At 38.8% G+C, this 21,321-nt stretch overlaps 1 protein-coding gene across 1 annotated transcript in view; it reads left to right on the top strand.

Moving 5' to 3' along the window:
• ighd (immunoglobulin heavy constant delta) overlaps positions 1-21,321 on the top strand; it is a 67,977-nt gene that overhangs the window by 35,206 nt on the left and 11,450 nt on the right. The window lies entirely within an intron of this gene.

Here is a 21,321-nt window from a genome sequence, read left to right as displayed (position 1 = left end):
ATCTTGAACTCATGTGAATCACAAACAGGGCTGGTGAAGAGGGACCTTGGCCTATAGGTCAATGCTCAGTTTGAGTTCCTCCTGAGAATACAGAAGACTAAATGATCACTTCATATTCTACAAGGACGGGATTGTTCTCAGCAATGGCCCTAGAATCTGTATTCCCATCAATAATGGGAAGTTTGTCCAAATCAACTTATCATCTCATTTCACCAGGTACAAATCTGAAATGTTGTCCAAACATTACATGTATGCCTTCATTGTTTCCTGCAAAGCAAAGCTCATGGTTTCATCAGCCTTACAATGTGATTTCAATGTGTTAAAACTGAGTAAATAATGAAATCAAAATACATCATATTTTATAGTAAGCAGAGGTGATTCTCTGTCATGTTTTCCCAGAGCTGATCTAATAACACTGAGCAGCCTATTCTATTCTATTACCTCCAGTGACACCATCACTGATGATTGGTAGATTTGATTCTATGCAAACTCACAGACCTTCCTTGTTACTCAACTATAAAAACTTCCCAACAGACTGACAGGGGAGTTGACGGCACGTCAGATTCACCATAAACCATGTTTCCTGTAGCTGTGCTGCTGCTTTTGGCAGCTGGATCATGTGAGTCTCCCTGGATTTGTCATATAGTCACCACTTTTTCTTTTGCAGGATAACTTCATGATTTATGACTAAACATTCTTCTTTTAACAGATGTGAAGTGTGAAACTTTGACGCAGCCAGCCTCTGTGACTGTGCAGCCAGGTCAACCTCTGACCATCAGCTGTCAGGTCTCTTATTCTGTCAGCAGCTACTACACAGCTTGGATCAGACAGCCTGCAGGAAAAGGACTGGAGTGGATTGGAATGAGGCATGGTGGAGGAACTACATACTATAAAGAGTCACTAAAGAACAAGTTCAGTATTGACTCAGACTCTTCCAGCAACACAGTGACTCTAAAGGGACAGAACATGCAGCCTGGAGACACTGCTGTGTATTACTGTGCCAGACACACAATGATACAAACCATCAGCCGACCTGAACAAAAACCCCTCAGTGCCTGAACACTAGTTACATGAAGCCACCAGAGGAGGAGCCCAAAGACTACTGATGATTTCAGACCAGTTTACTGGGACTGTAAAGAGGAATCAGACATTGGTCTTAACGTCATTTAACAGCAACTATTTAATCCACTTTTAATACTCTGACATCACAGTGACTTACATGTCAGGTTTTATAATTTCAGTTTATAATAAATAATAATAAACATACAAGGAATTATGTTTTCTCAAGGTCTCAAAATTCACAAGTTACTCTGTGAGATTTCTTTTTTACAAAATCAATGAATGTAAGATAATAAAGTTTATGTGATTTTTCAGAAGAAAAATTTACAACAATTAATGACAAATTACCATAATTTACTTTCATCTGTGACTAAAAGAGACAAAATGACCGATACAACACACCCACACATGTAAATATATACATATAAATACATATAAAAAACTTTATTTCATCTTTTAGTTTTTTAGTTGAGTTGATGCAAATGATCTGATCTCTTCCATCTCTACATATGTGTTGGAGATTGAAGGACGGAGACACTGACAGACACACTGTAGGCCGGACAGAGACACTTTGCTTTTACGATGATTGGACCTGATTATTTAGTAGCTTTTCTGATCCTGTCCATTGCCTGGGATGGTAAGAACATCAACTTCTTTGCTGACGGACCTCCTGATAAAGATAGCATGCCTGTGTCTCAGTGGCTAACAAGTTGTTGGAATTTCTCGAGGTACTAATGGTCACTCATTCCTCCTGATAATCATGTAAAAGAGCTTTATCCATACATCTGTCCTCTTTCTGCACACACTTATATTCTATCATATAGGTGATGGCATCATGATGTGAAACGTTTTTGCAATGTAAGACGATAAACAGAACATTCTTATGACAAGAAGAGTTCCTTGTTATGTGATGAATGTACGCTACAATAACATGAAAAACATATTTATATAACAATAACATGTTCAAGTCTTTATCTTACACGTCTTTCTCTTTTCCTGTCGTGGCAGCTAAACACTTCCATGCATTCTGACACATGCTAGAGAGTCATGTATGGAAATGTTGGAGGAATGAGTCCTAAAAGTTGTAAATAAGTTAGGAGTGTATGAGGAAAAGTTATTTCAGCCTCCAACATTGCTCGTATCTGTCAGTCTCCTGCTCAATTCTACCTTACTCATTAACAAGACCTCGAGATAATTAAACTCCTTCATTTGGTGTAGAATCTCCGTCCCAACACAAAGAAAGAGATCTGTTGTTTTCTAGCAGAGAACCATGGCCTCAGAGTTAAAGGTGCTGACCCTCATCCCAGCACACATGCAGGTCACAATGTGATGAAGTGAACAGAACCATATCATCTGCAAATAGCAAAGAGGAAATTCTGAGGCCCCCAAAACTGGACACAATCCTCCCCCTGGCTGCATCTTGAACTCATGTGAATCACAAACAGGGCTGGTGAAGAGGGACCTTGGCCTATAGGTCAATGCTCAGTTTGAGTTCCTCCTGAGAATACAGAAGACTAAATGATCACTTCATATTCTACAAGGACGGGATTGTTCTTAGCAATGGCCCTAGAATCTGTATTCCCATCGATAATGGGAAGTTTGTCCAAATCATCTAATCATCTCATTTCACCAGGTACAAATCTGAAATGTTGTCCAAACATCACATGTATGCCTTCATTGTTTCCTGCAAAGCAAAGCTCATGGTTTCATCAGCCTTACAATGTGATTTCAATGTGTTAAAACTGAGTAAATAATGAAATCAAAATACATCATATTTTATAGTAAGCAGAGGTGATTCTCTGTCATGTTTTCCCAGAGCTGATCTAATAACACTGAGCAGCCTATTTTATTCTATTACCTCCAGTGACACCATCACTGATGATTGGTAGATTTGATTCTATGCAAACTCACAGACCTTCCTTGTTACTCAACTATAAAAACTTCCCAACAGACTGACAGGGGAGTTGACGGCACGTCAGATTCACCATAAACCATGTTTCCTGTAGCTGTGCTGCTGCTTTTGGCAGCTGGATCATGTGAGTCTCCCTGGATTTGTCATATAGTCACCACTTTTTCTTTTGCAGGATAACTTCATGATTTATGACTAAACATTCTTCTTTTAACAGATGTGAAGTGTCAAACTTTGACGCAGCCATCCTCTGTGACTGTGCAGCCAGGTCAAACTCTGACCATCAGCTGTCAGGTCTCTTATTCTCTTGGCTACTGGACAGCTTGGATCAGACAGCCTGCAGGAAAAGGACTGGAGTGGATTGGGTTGAAAAATACAGGAAGTTCATACTATAAAGAGTCACTAAAGAACAAGTTCAGTATCGACTTAGACACTTCCAGCAAAACAGTGACTCTAAAGGGACAGAACATGCAGCCTGGAGACACTGCTGTGTATTACTGTGCCAGACACACACAATGATACAAACCATCAGCCGACCTGAACAAAAACCCCTCAGTGCCTGAACACTAGTTACATGAAGCCACCAGAGGAGGAGCCCAAAGACTACTGATGATTTCAGACCAGTTTACTGGGACTGTAAAGAGGAATCAGACATTGGTCTGAACGTCATTTAACAGCAACTATTTAAACCACTTTTAATACTCTGACATCACAGTGACTGACATGTCAGGTTGTATAATTTCAGTTTATAATAAATAATAATAAACATACAAGGAATTATGTTTTCTCAAGGTCTCAAAATTCACAAGATACTCTGTGAGATTTCTTTTTTTTTAAACCGATGAATGTTAGATAAAAAAGTTTATGTGATTTTTCAGAAGAAAAATTTACAACAATTGATGAGAAATTACCATAATTTACTTTCATCTGTGACTAAAAGAGTCAGAATGACCGATACAACACACCCACACATGTAAATATATACATATAAATATATATAAAAAACTTTATTTCATCTCTTAGTTTTTTAGTCGAGTTGATGCAAATGATCTGATCTCTTCCATCTCTACATACGTGTTGGAGATTGAAGGACGGAGACACTGACAGACACACTATAGACCGGACAGAGACACTTTGCTTTTACGATGATTGGACCTGATTATTTAGTAGCTTTTCTGATCCTGTCCATTGCCTGGGATGGTAAGAACAGCAACTTCTTTGCTGACGGACCTCCTGAGAAAGATAATGTCTATCTATTACTCTTAGTCAGTCTGCGGCCAGTTCACCATCTCCAGAGACAACAGCAAACAGCAGGTGCATCTGCCGATTCATCAGCTGTACCAAATCCAACAGCATTTGTCTTTTACAGATCTGATTTCCTGATATAAAAAAACACGTACATAAGAAACAACGCTGTATCCCTTTGTGAAATTGTCAACATTGTCCAGATATGAATTACAGAAACACTACTTGTAAATATTTATGCCACTAAACAGTAAACAGTAAAATGTGACAGATAAGACATAATAGCCGGGCGGCACAGTGGATAAGAGGCGAGCACTGTCCCCTCGAACAAGTATGTCCCGGGTCCAAAACTTCCCGGCCAACTAGGGCCATTCTATGTTCAACACGTTAACCAGGTTCCTGTATGGGACTTGTCCTGCAGCGGATGTTAAATGGAGACTCGACCACGATGTCGGACCCAGTGAGAATGATCATCTCATCTCCAATTTGACTTCAATTTGGTTTGGCTTAGCCAGATCTCCAGATCTTGTTTGCATGTCTATAAACCAATCACTGTCGTCTTGGGCTGAACTAAGACCAGGATGCAGTTTCAAAGTCCCTCCAAATGAGTGTCAGGTGAAGCTTGTCGTGGTTGAACATTTGCACGTGGTCTGGTCCAGTTTTAAAATCAACAGCACGTTAGTTCAAGTTTAAGTCGGAGAGACGGAGGTCTGTGAGCGATTTGTAGCGATTTTTTATTAAAACATGTGGAAACATCATCTGAGAAACGAGAAAATGTAATGGGTGCAACACAGACAATAGCTAACACAAAGAAAACAACGAAATAATGAAAGGTCAAAGACAGACATGAGCATCAGTGAGCTGTTTCAATGGTCGAGAGACCACTGGGAGAAGTGGGCTGCGGCATCTACACACCAGGGCGTACCGTCCCTCAAGCAGACAGCAGCCAGTCAGGAACACTGGTGGTGCAGCAGAAACAGCACAGTCTGACTGTCTGCTTCTTCAGGGCCAGACAATCAGACAGTGTCACGGCTGATTCTGTTCGTTATATCAACAGTTGTTCCCCAGAATCTGTTACTTCACCTTTAATGATGGTCTGGTAAAAAGAGGCTACAGCAAACTCACTTCACTTACTGTCTCACTGAATGAAAATTGGAGGTGTCACATAGTCAAATAGAAAGAGACAGTAGCTTCAACTTGTAATACTTCTGACCAAGAGACTGTGCATTGATACCATTTAATTTCATCTATTTACAGTAATATATACTGTGTCAATATTCTCAATTGCATGAGGTTGACATGTGACTCTTTCAGTCCTAAAATCCTAAAACTGTCTATTAATTAGGTAACAAACCTGAGAGCAAAGTACAATCCTGTCTCCTCCCTGTGAGGAGGAGTCAATGCAAACCCCGATGTCCTCATCCTCTTCATATGTGTCCGCTCAGAGGACGACAGAGAACAGTGGACACACACTTTAACACGATGGACTCTCGGAGAGTGCTGCTGCTGGAAATCGTGAACATTTCACTATTTGAGTTACCATATTAACACGTTTGATGTTTTCTTTTTCTTCTCAACAGGTGTTGATGGTCAGACTCTGACACAATCTGAACCAGTGGTTAAAAGGCCTGAGGAATCACAAACACTGGCCTGTGCAGCCTCTGGGTTCACATTCAGCACCTTCAAGATGCACTGGGTCAGACAGGCTCCTGGAGCAGCTCTGGAGTGGGTCACTTACATCAGTCCTGACAGTGCCCACACCCTTTACTCTCAGTCAGTCCGAGACCGGTTCACCATCTCCAGAGACAACAGAAAAGAGCTGCATAACCTGCAGATGAACGGACTGAAAACAGAAGATTCTGCTGTTTATTATTGTGTTCGAGAGCCACAGTAACGGGAGCTGGTTCACCAGATGTACAAAATCCTATAGTGCTTACAGTTATAACTTCAGTTGTTAATTTCTAAACATTTTTCCATATATTCCAGAATATCAATCCACAATCAGACATTGACAAAGTGAGGAATCATGAAAACCACACACAAACACACACGACAACTCACCATCACAGTACAACAAAAATATTACCAGCGCACGGAGGAGGTCGAGGAGAGGGTCTCTGCCACGGAGGACAGAAACAGTGCCCAGGTCACCTGCACAACCGCCATGGAAAAAACAGTGAAGCAGCTGCTGCTGAAAATTGACGATCTAGAAAACCGTGGCCGTCGCAAAAATCTGAAAATTATCAACCTTCCAGAAAAGACGGAGGGCAACATCCCGCTTGCGGACTTTCTCCAGACAACATTACCGACTTTAATCGGCCTGCCTACTGACTACCCACCGCTGGAGATTGAACGCGCCCATCGGGTCCCGGCTCCCGCTCCGGCCTCGGACAAGCCCCCGAGAAGCGTCCTGGTGCGGTTTCTGCGATATTCCCAAAGAGAGGCTGTGCTCAGAGCAGCGCTAAAGAAACGCGACATCCACCTTGGCGGCTCCCCGCTGCGGTTCTACCCCGATCTGTCAGCTGAGGTCCTGCGACGGCGGCGAGAGTTTGACACCATGGGGAAAGCGCTGGCTCTTCACAACAAATACCGTGGATTTGCCTACCCAGCCCGCCTCCGGTGTCTCCATGAAGGGCAAATTCGCCTTTTCGACACCCCTGAGTCTGCAGCCACATTTCTGGATACCCTTAAATGAGGTAATTTCTTCTGCATTTCTGTTGTTACCAGTTATAATGGAAAAGGACAGACTTTACATGCACACGGAGCCCCCGCTGAACATTGTGTATTTTTCTGTGACCACCACACGGACTTTGAGAAAATAGTTTAATATCAACGGAGCTGATTGATCGACCCGTAGTTTTTTTTTTTCCCTGGGAATAAGGTGTTTTTATTTTACTCTCATTTTGTATTATATTTAGAGTGATTTCATACTATACTGCAGTGCTTTATTTCCCCCTTTTTTCTCTCTTTTTGTCACAAATACAGCACTTGCATTTTTTTATTTAGTTTGTTAATTCATATACCCTTATCGTATCAGCTCTGTGTGTCGTCTGTATTCAAAGAACACTTTGCACTAATGTTGTGGTCCAGGCAAAAGGTGGAAAACCACTATCCTGGGGTGTCTCATAGTGCTGTATATTACTTAGCCTGGGGTGTGGACAACGTTGTTGGTGTCCTAGTTGTTACTGTGATCTACCTGCTAAACTAGGATTTGGACTATGTTTAGTATGCCCAGTGACTTAATTTGGGGTAGTTTTTTCCTGTCGTTTGGGGACAGGATAGGGGAGGGTAAGCGCTGCTGTTTATATTTTTCGTGTTTTTTTTTTCCTTTTGTTGGATGATTGGAGTCTAGGTTTATTTTCTCATACAACTGCCTGCATTTTGACTAATTCCCCCGCACTCAGCTCCTGCTATTTAATCATTTTCCGGCTTTGTGGCTCTCATGTCTAGTTCACTTAAACTTATTACTTGGAATGTCCAGGGACTGGGCCATGTAATTAAAAGGAAGAAGATTTTAACATATTTTAAAAAACAAAAATCTGACATAGCATTACTTCAGGAAACCAGGCTATCTGATACAGAACATTTGAAACTTAAGAGGGGCTGGGTAGGCAAAGTTTACTTTTCCTCCAATCCACAGAATAAAAAAGGTACAGCCATTCTTATAAATAAGAACCTTCCCTTCATCTTGGAACATGAAGAAAAGGACTCAGAGGGGAGATTTATTTTGATTAAGGGTTCGATTCTTGAACAACATATAACTATTCTCAATATTTATGCACCAAATATTGACTCGCCCCAGTTTATGTCGCAAATGATTTTGATGTTTAACCATCACTGTAAGGGCTTGGGCTTTCTAGCCGGCGATTTGAATTGTTTAATGAACATTTCTCTGGATAAATCCTCTTCTGCAAACAAGTCTAACCCAAGAGCGTCGGCTGTCCTTAAAAACTTATGCACAGATACCGGATTGATAGATATATGGCGACACTTAAACCCTAAAATAAGAGACTACACGTTTTATTCAAATCCCCATAGCTCGTATTCCAGACTAGACTATTTTTTTATTCCCAAAGACTTTTTACATTCTGTCCAGACTTGCAGTATAGACTCTATTGTCTTATCAGACCACGCTCCGGTACATCTATGCATTAACCCATTATTTAACATTCCTAGAACACCCACTTGGAGATTCAACTCGTCATTTCTAGATAGTGACTCTTTTTGCGTTTTTGTCCGGAACAACTTATCACAATTCTGGCTCGACAATAAAAGCTCTCCAGTGTCCTCTGCTACAATCTGGGATGCAGCTAAAGCCACTTTACGTGGTTACCTTATATCTTATAGCTCCCACCAGAAAAAAGTTCTAGAGGAAAACAGAAAGAATCTTGAAAAAGAATTGACTAGGCTGGAGCAGATACATAAACAGTCACCTACCCCAGCAAACTTAAAGGCGCTAGTCGCTGTTAAGACTGCACTTAACTTGGATCATACTCGTCATGTTCAGAAACTGTTACTTTACACTAAACAGAAATATTATGAATTTGGCAATAAGTCCAGTCGCCTGCTTGCCCATCAACTGAAAAATCAAAATAATGATCGCTCAATTAACATGATAAGAACACAGAATGGGGATGTCACATATGATCCAACGATTATCAATAGTACTTTCCGGGATTTTTATAAATCCCTGTATAGTACAGATGAGGCTGACGAGGCTGACATTGCTTCATATTTGAACAATGTCCCTTTACCAACTATTGTGGAGGAGGATCGCTACAGCCTAGATGCTGCATTCACTCCAGAGGAGGTCTGGGCTGCAATTCAGTCTATGCCAAATGGGAAGTGTCCAGGCCCCGACGGGTTTCCACTCGAATTTTTTAAGAAATTCTGGCCAGAGATCCGCACAATGTTTATGCCTGCCGTTAATGGTATCTTGAGAGATGGCATGCCCCCCTCTTGGAGATACGCTTCCATTAGTTTACTTTTAAAAAAAGATAAAAACCCTTTAGACTGTTCATCATTTAGGCCTATTAGTCTCCTCAATGTGGACTACAAAATTATGGCAAAGGTATTGGCTCGGAGACTGGAAAACATCCTTCCGAAAATAATAAATCCAGATCAAGCGGGGTTTGTAAAATCAAGATATGGCACAGACAATGTACGTCGCGTTCTTAATATTGTTCAATATCTTAACACATCTTAAAATCCATCACTTATAGTCTCCCTTGATGCCGAAAAGGCTTTTGACCGGGTAGAATGGTCTTTTCTATTTCTGGTGTTAGCAAAATTTGGCCTGGGCTCTAATTTTATTAACATGATTAAAACCTTCTATTCAGACCCAATAACTACAGTTAATACAAATGGCTTGATGTCTGATGGCTTCCCGGTGCGAAGGGGTTGCAGACAGGGGTGCCCCCTGTCACCTTTACTGTTTATACTGTTTATTGAACCTCTGGCCGAGGTCATCAGAACTAACCCTGATATATTTGGGATCGGGGTGGGTGAGGAAAACCACATTATTTCCTTATTTGCAGATGATGTCCTTTTATACATAAATAAACCTGGGAAATCAATTCCGGCAGTTTTGAAATCTATAGCCACATTCAGTGCCCTGTCGGGTTATAAGATCAACTTGGGGAAGTCGGTTGTTACACCCTTTAATATCCCCCAGGATATGTCTATACAATCTCCTTTCCAAGTGTCCAGGAGCGGTTTTAAATATTTAGGTATCTTTGTCACCCCTGATTTAAATAATCTATTTGAAGCTAATTACTCAACTCTAATTCAAAGGGTTAAGAATGATCTGACAAAATGGGCCTCCCTACCAACTTCTTTCCTCGGGAGAATCAACACTATAAAAATGAATATTCTCCCTCGATTGAACTATTTATTTCAAAATCTCCCGTGCTATCTGACCTCTGCATTTTTTAAGTCTCTGAATTCTCATGTATCTCGCTATATTTGGAACAATAAACACCCAAGAGTTAAGTTCTCTACACTTACTAAGCCAAATGATCTCGGGGGCTTGTCTCTGCCTTCTCTACAACTATACTATTGGTCAGCACAACTTAAAATGATGTCAGAGTGGTTTTTGAATAGGAAAGATTCCTTATGGTTGGGTCTTGAATCTCAATCTTGTTATCCCAGAAAACTTACTTCCCTTCCATTCATCAATAATATAGATCATTTAAATCATCTCAAGAATAACATAATTGTTTATAACACACTACTAGTCTGGCGAGACGTGAGGAAATATCAAAATATTCCTCCTGTCTTTCTCTTTCCGATCTCCCCTGGCTCTGAATCCAGATTTACCAGTACAGATAAGAAGTATTGGTCTGTTGGAGTGGACATCTAAGGGCGTATCTAACTTTATGGACCTGTTGGACTCTGACTCTGTTAAAACATTTGAGCAAATCAGGGCTGATTTTAATATTCCTCACAAAGACTTCTATAAATATCTCCAAATTCATCACTTTATAGGGTCCCTTCTGAGGACAGGCAAGATTCGCATGGGACTGTCAGAGTTGGAAAACACAATAATCCTCGCTAAGTCTCCCAAAAAACTGATATCAAAGATTTATGTTTCACTATTTTATTTTGAATCTTCAGGTTATGACTCTTTGAAGCCTGTCTGGGAGCGCGACCTGGAGGTGACGTTTAATCCTAAAGAATGGGACAAGATCTGTAGTGGGGTTTTCCCTAAATGTACTTCAATCTCAATACATGAACAGAACTTTAAATTTTTTTTTAGAACCTATTACACGCCTGTTCGCCTCCAGAGAATGTTCCCTGACACGTCCAACCTTTGTTATAAATGTAAAATACATAAAGGTACGTTTATTCACTTGTTTTGGTCATGCGACCGTATACAGACTTTCTGGAAGGGGGTACACTCTGTAATTCAGGAGGTCACTGGTAAAATATTTTTGCTGACTTCTTCTTTCTGTCTCCTCAGTCATACCGTAGACAATCTCTTTGATGCGGACATCAATTCTTTGTTGATAATTCTTTTATTTTTGGCTAAAAAATTTATTTTGCTGAGGTGGTCAACTCCTCAGGTCCCTACAGTCGACATGTGGATATCACAGATTTCTTCTCTTTTTCCTATTGAGAAGTTGACCCATGACCTCAATCACAAATCAGCCAAGTTTTGGAGGATCTGGGAACCGATGCATTCATTCTTAAAGAAATCATAACTAATAATCTTTATCTGGAAGGGGAGGCCTGACTGCTTTTTTTATTTTATTTTGTTTCATTCTTTTTATTTTATACACGCTATTCCCTTGCCTGTCTCCTGTCATCCTGCTGATTGTGTATGTATATATGTTTGTGTATGCATGGATGTATGTGTGTGTATCTATGTATATGTAGATATATGTGTAAGGATATATATTGCAGTGCTCATTGTTAGTTTGGGGTGGGACTTTTTTGTTGTTTTGTTTGTTTTGCTGTCTGTTCTGTTTCCCTTATGTTTGTACTATAAAACGGTTAAAAACCAATAAAAAGAATATTACAAAAAAAAAAAATATATTACCACATATAGGTGCGCTCAAGCTTAGTTCAGAGAGGTGAGTTCTTTCTTTTCCATGACAAAACTTCATACACACACATCCAGAATTATGACTTAAAAAAACTATAAAAACTAAACAAAATCTTGAGACAGAATTTCATTTTTGTTTGTAGTGCTGTTCTTCTGTTTTCTAAAGTATTGCAGTGCACCTCAGGGCTGCTGCAGACCAGACCATAATTATATTAATTGTTTTAGGTTTTAAAAGCAAGGCTTTCACATAACACCACATTACTCCAAGTTTAATTACATATACCTGCTGCAGGGCTTCAAACTATCTTTATAGCTTTTTATGATTCCAAATCAAGTTGATGAACCAGACGAGGACAAGCAGGCAAGTTTCATACCCATGCTGGAAATTATTTAATTTTGTTTAACTGATATCTGGGGCCAACCTTCAAAAATGTTTAAATTCTGATGGTAATGTGGAGTGTCCAGTTTTTATTTTCGAGTCTTATCGACCACATTCATACAGCACTTCTATATACGCTGTCGACAGAGCCGCCAGGGGGAGGCAGCAGGGTTATTATAGTTTACGAAAACTAAGACTAAAACTAAAACTAGCAATGAAAAAATTATTTAGTTAACTGAAATCAAAATAAAAACGACAATTACAAAAAAACGGAAACTAAATAAAAACTACAATGAACAATGCAAAACTAACTAAAACTGAACTGAATTGCAGATAAATTCAGCTTCGTTGTTGTTTCATTTTCTCCCTGGATTACTGCCTGTCCTGCAGGTGATGGTTAAAGAATGAAATTAAAGGACTTGAGAAACCATATTTGGTGTCACACATTGTTTCATCCTTTTTCAGCTTCTAAAAGTCAAGGCTTTCTCTTAATACCTGGAAAAACTAAAACTAAGACTAAAACTAAATAAAAACTAAACTGAAACTAGTCGTTCCTCAAAATAAAAACTAAAACGACAAAATCACTTGTTGGACTAACTAAAACTAAACTGAAATAAAAAAGCAAACTGAAAAACTAAATAAAAATAAAAACTAAGGAAAATTTCAAAACTATAATAACCTTGGGAGGCAACCATGTCCTCCCTCTTTATACACTGTGTATGGAAAAGAGCAGGGTCAAAGAAGATGCACAAAACTTACTTATTCCTTATATAATAATATTATATATTATTTGAAGTAGTAAAAAGAATCAAAAAAATTTGAGAGATAAATTACATTAAATATAAAGTCGAGGGTTGTTTTGTCATATCTGTAGGTCTAGAAAAAAAAGAGATCTAGCTTTTTTATTGTTGTGCTCATGTGGCAGCAATGAGCTGATTACACTCAGAAATGTATTTGCTGAGCAGAGGAGCGAAGGTAAAAGAAATGGAATTTGAAATGTTTCCATGTTGATGTAGTTTTCACTTCCACTGCAGCAACTACAAAAGCATGAGCCAACCTTATTGTAGAAAGGGTTATTTCATGTGACAAATCTAACAGCTCAGAGTCGAGCATGAATGAAGAGATTCTCGTTATAGCAAAACTTCACTATTTTACATGTTCCTCTGCTGTTGTGGTTTATGAAAAAATATCAGTTTCTAGTTCCCTCTCAGACCTGTAGAGGGAGGTCTATGCAAACCTTTCCCTCATAAAAACACTTGCAACTGTCAGAACACAAGTCCTGACTAATATACAACTTTAATCACCAGTCAAAGAACTACAGTGTCTATCAGAGAATGGAAAACATTGATACACACAATGGGAAAATTCATATGTTACAGCAGCAGGAAGGTCAAAATGAGGTAGAATAAATTAAAATCAAAAAATGCTGAGTATATACATTATATATACCTTTTAACTGTAGTGGTTTGTATGAAATGCTATAAGTAAAGTGCAGTGGCACAGGATGATTGTACAAACAAGTAAAATCTGTTTAGTGCATAGGAAAAAACATTTGTACGTTAGAAAATTGTACATGAACACAAATGCAACAAACTTTTATTTTCTGGTTATTTGATTTATATCGATATCAACTGATATTAAAAGAATATCGTGATAAAAAATGTTTCCTTATCGCCCAGCTCTACTTACAGCTGTTAATTTTAGCTCCTAATTTTTCTGTTCTGAGTGCCTATGACTGTATCCTCACCCTCACCCTGTCAATAAATGTGCAATTTTAATCAAATACAATTTCTAACTCTCTGTGTCTTTATGCACAAAAAAAACATTATGATATGATAAACAAGCAATAAAAACAAGTAAAATGAGTACATAGAAAAAATCCTTTCAGTTGATCAATACATTTTCATCATGGTGAGGAGGAGTCAATGCAAATCATGATCTCTTCCATCTGTATTTATCTTTCACGGCAAACTGAAGACAAACCAAACCACCAACCAGACGTTCAACACACGTCCATGATGATTTTAACTAAATGCGCAACATTTCTGCTGCTGTCAGCCATTTCTGGTGAATTCCACACCTCCGCACACTTCTTTTTTAGCGTCCAGGCTCCTGTTTGGCTCCGTCCTTTAAACAAACCTATTTTTCTCCTCAGGTGTGTTCAGTCAGACTCTGACTGAATCTGAACCGGCGGTAAAGCGGCACGGAGAATCCCACAAACTGACCTGTACATATGCAGGGATATCTGACGACACTGCTGCTATCAGCTGGATCAGACAAGCTGAAGGAAAAGGCCTGGAGTGGGTTGCCCAAATTTCTGCTCCAAAAGGAGACAAGAAATATTATTCAGCATTTGTCCAGAATCGATTTACAATTTCCAGAAACAACGACATGGACCAGGTGTATCTGCACATGAGCAGCCTGATGACCGAAGACTCTGCTGTTTATTATTGTGCTCGAAGGCCACAGTGTCACAGGAAGCCACAGAGCTGTGCACAAAGCAGTGTGGATGTCTCTGTGTCACTCACTGAGTGTTTAAATATCTTCCTCTTCCAACACTGAAAATCCTTGAAGCTTTCCCCTCATGCAACATGTCCAGAACATTTTTGATTTACGAAAGGAATACTGCTTTTTTAAACTAATACAAGGGTTTATGATTGTACAGTTTTATTCAACATTATCTAATGAAGAAAAGATGGTTACTGGGTCAATATCACCAAATAAAGAAAAATAAAACGGACAGTTGGTCTTAGATAACTGAATTGTTATAGGCCTCTATATGCCACAAATGTATATCCCCTACTTTCCTCCAGTTCCTGTCTGTCGTCACTGTGTCTTACAAATAAAAGAATACAAGAATACAAAAAATAACGAGTAAAATTATGTAATTAAGTATAATTTCGTTGATTGGGATTTCAGTTGTTTTGAATCTTACCCACTGCTGACGACATGGGTCCCATTGCAGGAAACAGTGTTTGGTTTTTCTGGTATTTAGGGAACTGATTTTTGTAAATGATCAGCTAAATCAGAACTAAAAGTGAACTATAAATGTGTATTAGGTGGTGCAGCTTGATCGAATTTGAGCGCACTGTGCCTTGGCGGTGGTTAATTGTTTGTTCCTGAATGCATCTAATATTTTATTTTATTTGCAAAGCTTGAAAAACAGATGCCTGCGAGATAAAATTCAACTGATGCTACAATTAATGAATAATTCTGTGTAGTTTAATTTGCATCGACTTATGATTTAAAGGATTCTAATGTCCGTCTGCAGATCTGCTAGAGGGACATTTTGGTTCACATCTGGATCAGCCCTAAACAAGACTTATTTGTAGTCGCAGAGTGCTTGACACACAGGTCAGTCTAAGCTATCAATCATGACATATAACCGTGTTTATATAACATCAAACTTAATGGATGTTAACACTTGAATATACATCAGTGTGATCTACTGTAAATGACAGAATTATTATGACGTGTACTTTATATTTTGGTCCATGTCCCATCCACTAACTCATTGAAAGTGGCTTTGGATAAAGTGTCAACTAAATGATATGTAATGTAATGTGATGTAAAAAAGAGGCGATACTTGCGATCAATACTTCAACCCCTAGGTGGCGATTAAGACGCTTTGGCTTCACTTTGGGGAAGGTTTCCTGTCGTCTATCTTCAGATACAGTCTATCAACATGACAGAAATTATCTTTAACTGCAGTGACATAGTTTAAATAGTCTACATGTGGGACATCCCAACCCGTGAACAACAAGTCCTTATACGTGTGTTTTCAGATGTGGTCATGAGCAGTGTGCAGTGGAGACAAGATATTTAGAGGTGATATGACTGTTAAGCATTTAGGACCAGATCATACAAGGGGGCCTACATCAAAAGCATTTACAATCTGCTTGATGTTCGACATAGTGCAGCAGCAGTTCTGCCTCCGGGGCTGATTCTGCAAATGGAGATGCGTGCATAACATTACCGTGTTTGTGCTGCCATCTCGAGGTTCCTTTGTGCACTGTCCCCACTGTGTGAAGAGCCAGTGCATCAATGCCTTTCTTCACCGGTTCAATTTGGAGATAATATTTCAAAACAGCTTTGTGTCAGTGGTGGGAAGGATCGATAAAAGCACTAAAATAAAAATACACAAATAAATTCAATTACTTTTTTTTTTTTTAAGTAACAATAACATTACAAAGCTCACACCTAATACTGACCCAAAATGATGTGGAAGCAGATGGCAATGATTTTGGCTGCACCACATATAACATATTACCAGCAGCTAAATGTATATGAGCCTCTTTTCTAAAGAGTCCACATGTCATAACAAAGTAGTGGATCAGTTAACATCAAATTTAATGACCAAACACTCACTACTGTAATTCAATGTCTCTTTCCTTTATAAAGACCTTTCAGTGTTCAGAGAATAGTTTGGAGGAGTGAAGTGAGGTTTTGGGAAGAGCTTGTGTCACTGTGGTTCTATATACAGTAGCGGGTGGGTACACACTGTGATACACACCATAACAAAAAACCCTGCTGTGAAAACACATCCGTATTTCTGCTGTAAATCATAAAGCGAGTAACACTCTCAGTAAATGCCCGATGAGTGAGATGATCAGGTATTTATCAAAGCTTGTATTTGTATTATTAAATCAAATTTCCTCCAGTAAAAAGAAGGTTGTGCCATCATTATTATAGTTAACACAAGTAAACATGGGCTAACTTTGTAATGAAATGCAATCAATTATGGATATGTACTAGGGCTGATCATGAAATATGTCATTATTGTTTTTTTTATCGTTCAAAGACTGATTTCTGCTCCTTTGTGAAGGTTGTGGTTTTAAACTCAGAGCAGAGAATGAAACACTTGATAAACAGCAAAACATTCTACCAATCTGAGGTAGATCATTGATGTTTTACCTTCTCACAATGCTTATAATGATATAAATTGAATCATTGTTATATTGATGGAAATTATACTGCCATATTTAGTGATATTGTTTTATAAAAATACACAAATAAATTCAATTACTTTTTTTTTTTAAGTCACTATAACATTACAAAGCTCCAACCTAATACTGACCCAAAATGATGTGGAAGCAGATGGCAATGATTTTGGCTGCACCACATATAACATATTACCAGCAGCTAAATGTATATGAGCCTCTTTTCTAAAGAGTCCACATGTCATAACAAAGTAGTGGATCAGTTAACATCAAATTTAATGACCAAACACTCACTACTGTAATTCAATGTCTCTTTCCTTTATAAAGACCTTTCAGTGTTCAGAGAATAGTTTGGAGGAGTGAAGTGAGGTTTTGGGAAGAGCTTGTGTCACTGTGGTTCTATATAGCGGGAGCTGGGTACACTGTGATACACACCATAACAAAAAACCCTGCTGTGAAAACACATCCGTATTTCTGCTGTAAATCATAAAGCGAGTAACACTCTCAGTAAATGACCGATGAGTGAGATGATCAGGTATTTATTAAAGCTTGTATTTGTATTATTAAATTAAATTTCCTCCAGTAAAAAGAAGGTTGTGCCATCATTATTATAGTTAACACAAGTAAACATGGGCTTACTTTGTAATGAAATGCAATCAATTATGGATATGTACTAGGGCTGATCATGAAATATGTCATTATTGTTTTTTTTATCGTTCAAAGACTGATTTCTGCTCCTTTGTGAAGGTTGTGGTTTTAAACTCAGAGCAGAGAATGAAACACTTGATAAACAGCAAAACATTCTACCAATCTGAGGTAGATCATTGATGTTTTACCTTCTCACAATGCTTATATTGATATAAATTGAATCATTGTTATATTGATGGAAATCATACTGCCATATTTAGTGATATTGTTTTATCTCCCAGTCCTTATATGTTGAAGTTGAATAAGTTTGTGTTTTGTGTGTTATTCCACTGAAAGCAGCATTTGTTGCATTTTTACTGTGATAATAAAATTCTAATACAGGGATGACAAACTTTGAGGTCATCGAATAAAATGAGACCATAACATATGTGTCATAGTCTCTACGTGAGCATGTAGCACTGTGTATGGGTTTTTGTAGAGGGTGGCATCACTGTGTACTACAGTGGCCACAGTGATGCATCCTATTACAAAAACTTCCTTCCTCTGAGAGACAAAATGCTGCGTATGGAGCTGATACAGAAAACAAATACGTTAACAGACCTATAGAGTATGTGTCACATAAAACACGTCTTGGCAAGATGAAAGATTGACAGTAATGTGTTCTCACATAAAGGTGTGTATGAGGTCATCACAAAAAATTAAGTTTTAAAAATGTGATTTAAAATAAATAAATTAACTACAGTGCATACCCCATACCCCATAATGTAATGCTTTTTTTCTTCGTCCATGTTCTTTCCTTCTATGAAGTTTCATGGAAATCTGTTCAGTATTTTCTGTGTTGTCCTGCCTACATATAAACAAACAAGCCAACAGGGATGAAAACATAACCTCCTTGGCAGAGTTAACAAAAGTAAAATAGTGATCAAGATTCCATATTTTCAATACTGAAGTAAGATGCATGCAACAGTACATATACTGGTCATGCACCATCAGGCAGAGGTTTTTGTATGAGTAAATACAGCTGTGTACTATGGGGTAGCCACAGTGATATAATGCAATACAAAAACTTGTCTTGAACTTAACTGAGGCACATAGGCACTGTTCTCAAGAAAGAAGGAAAACAATAACATTTTCCATATTTATTAGACATAAGGGCTGTCACAGAATATTCTACATGTGTAATATATAAATTAAGAAGACGTTTGATTGAGAAAATCCATATGAGAGGAGTCACTTTCATTGATGGAAAATGATATGCAGATTAAGCTCTTACAAGTGGATAATTCAACAACCACCATGTGGTAATTATGGCATAAAGTTCACAACCACAGTTGGCTGCAAAGAGTCATTTTCGCTCCATAATGGTAAACTGCATTTGCTATCTATATCATCATTTAGTTTTACCCTGAAAACACATAAAAGTCAAGACATCTCAGGAAAAGCTCCACTGTTTCTTCCTCATGATATGACACATTTCATTTATCGAAAAAAGGAATGATTTTTGTCCATGGAATGTTTGGTGTCAAGTTAATTAACCTATGTTTAAAATGTGAGTTAACGGTTCAATCAATGATCCAATAAGTATTTAATTGTAACATTAACTTTTATTTGCTAGCCATATTTCAAATTGTACTGTAAGAAAACAAAAAGGTGTTAGACTCAAAGACTTCAATTAGAAAGACAAATGAAAATGTGTAAATTTTGGACTTGTGGTTAACAACATCCTTACTGGTTGATATTTATGTAATGCAGAGGAAATAATCTTCACCAGAACAGGTGCTTCCGCAGCCAGTTAACAAACTGAAACTTGAAGCCAAAGGCTCAGCAACCAGCACTAAAGGCCAGAGAGCCTACAGTATGTCCTCTTTTCAACAAATTGATTAGGCCAATAAACTCAATAAAAGAAAATATTTGATAAATACCACAACATTGTCTGAACTAGTACCACTTAAGTAATGCTGGGTGGAGTTTTCAGCTAATGCACTCTGAAACTCCTTATTCTGTAAGGTCATAGTGACCTTCACCTTTGACCAACAAATTCTAATCAGTACATCTGTGATTCCACATGAATGTTTGTCCGAAATTTGAAAAGATTCCCTTGTGGTGTTCCTAAGATATCATGTTCACAGGGCAAAAAATATGGCATAGGCCCACCAAAATGGAATCAGTTAATCCTTGAGTCCAAGCCAATGTTTGTACTAAATTTGAAGAAATTCCCTTGAGGCGTTCTTGGGGTATCGCATTTACAAGAATGGGACGGACAGAGAACCCGAAAACATGATGCCTCTGGCCACTGGCTGTTGCTGCCAGAGAAGCATAAAAATACACTGCTCAATAAAATTAACACTTAATCAACACAGCATAACACCAAGTCAGTTTAACTTCGGGATATCACTCTGTCCATTTGGAAGCACGAGTGATTGTGAATCAATTTCACCTGCGTTGGTGTGAAAAAAAAGAAACAACAGGTGCAATTGAGAGACAAAAGCAAGACAACCTCCAAAAAGGGAATAGTTTTACATGTGGTGGCCACAGACAAATCACTCTCTCCTTATCCTTCCTGACTGAGTTTTGTGTTCTGCTAGTGTCCTTGCCACTACTGGTAGCATGAGGCAGTATCAGGTTGTACAGTTATTCCAGCTCCTCCAGGATTGCACATCCAAAGGTTCAGTTGCTAGAGGGTTTGCTATTTGTCTCCCAGCACAGTCTCAAGAGCATGGGGGAGAAACCAGCAGACTAATGGTGTGCATTTTTCTGACCAGTAGGACCTGCTGCTCACAGCCCAAATCCATGCAGCTCGGTTGGCGTACGCCAGATCACAGCAGAATTGGCAGGTCCACCAGTGGTGCCCCATTCTCTTCACAGATGAGAGCAGGTTCACAATAAGCACATGTGCCAGGCGCAAAAGAGTCTGGAGATGCCGTGGTGAACGTTAGGTTGCCTGTAACATCATCCAGCATGACCGGTTTGGCGGTGGGTTAGTGATGGTCTGGGGAAGCATATCCTTGGAGGGTCGCACGGAGCTCCATGTCCTAGCCAATGGTACCCTGACTGCTGTTAGGTACCGGGATGAAATCCTCAGAGTGATTGACAGACCTTGCTCTGGTACAGTGGGCCCTTGGTTCCTCCTGGTGCAGGACAATGCCCAGCCTCATGTGGCCAGAGTGTGTTGACAGTTTCTGGATGAAGAAGGTATTGATGCCATTGAGTGACCCTCACATTCCCCTGACCTAAATCCAAATGTATCAGTGTATCGAATGCCTCCAAGTACCGCCACAGACAGCCCTCAATGGTTTGATGATTTTGGTTTCCATTGACAGTCGTCACGTCATTTTGTTCTCAATAAATTATACAATTCACATCAGTAAAGATTATTAACTTGAATAATTTGTTCATCAAAATTATGACAACATATGCATCTATCACGTTATCACATGAAATGTTTTAAGAAGGCATCATGCTAAAGTTTTACATTATAACCTGATCAAGAGTGTTTTGTTATAACCGAAAATTAATGTTTTTAAATTAATTTATGACAATGTGAACCTGCAGGCACAGAGCTCTATTGTGATTGTAACTTGTATCAGGCTTAATA

Source organism: Paralichthys olivaceus, chromosome 5, assembly GCF_024713975.1.
Source record: "Paralichthys olivaceus isolate ysfri-2021 chromosome 5, ASM2471397v2, whole genome shotgun sequence".
Classification (NCBI taxonomy): domain Eukaryota; kingdom Metazoa; phylum Chordata; class Actinopteri; order Pleuronectiformes; family Paralichthyidae; genus Paralichthys; species Paralichthys olivaceus.
Note: the sequence above shows the minus strand (reverse complement) of the source record. Positions and strands in the feature narration are given on the sequence as shown.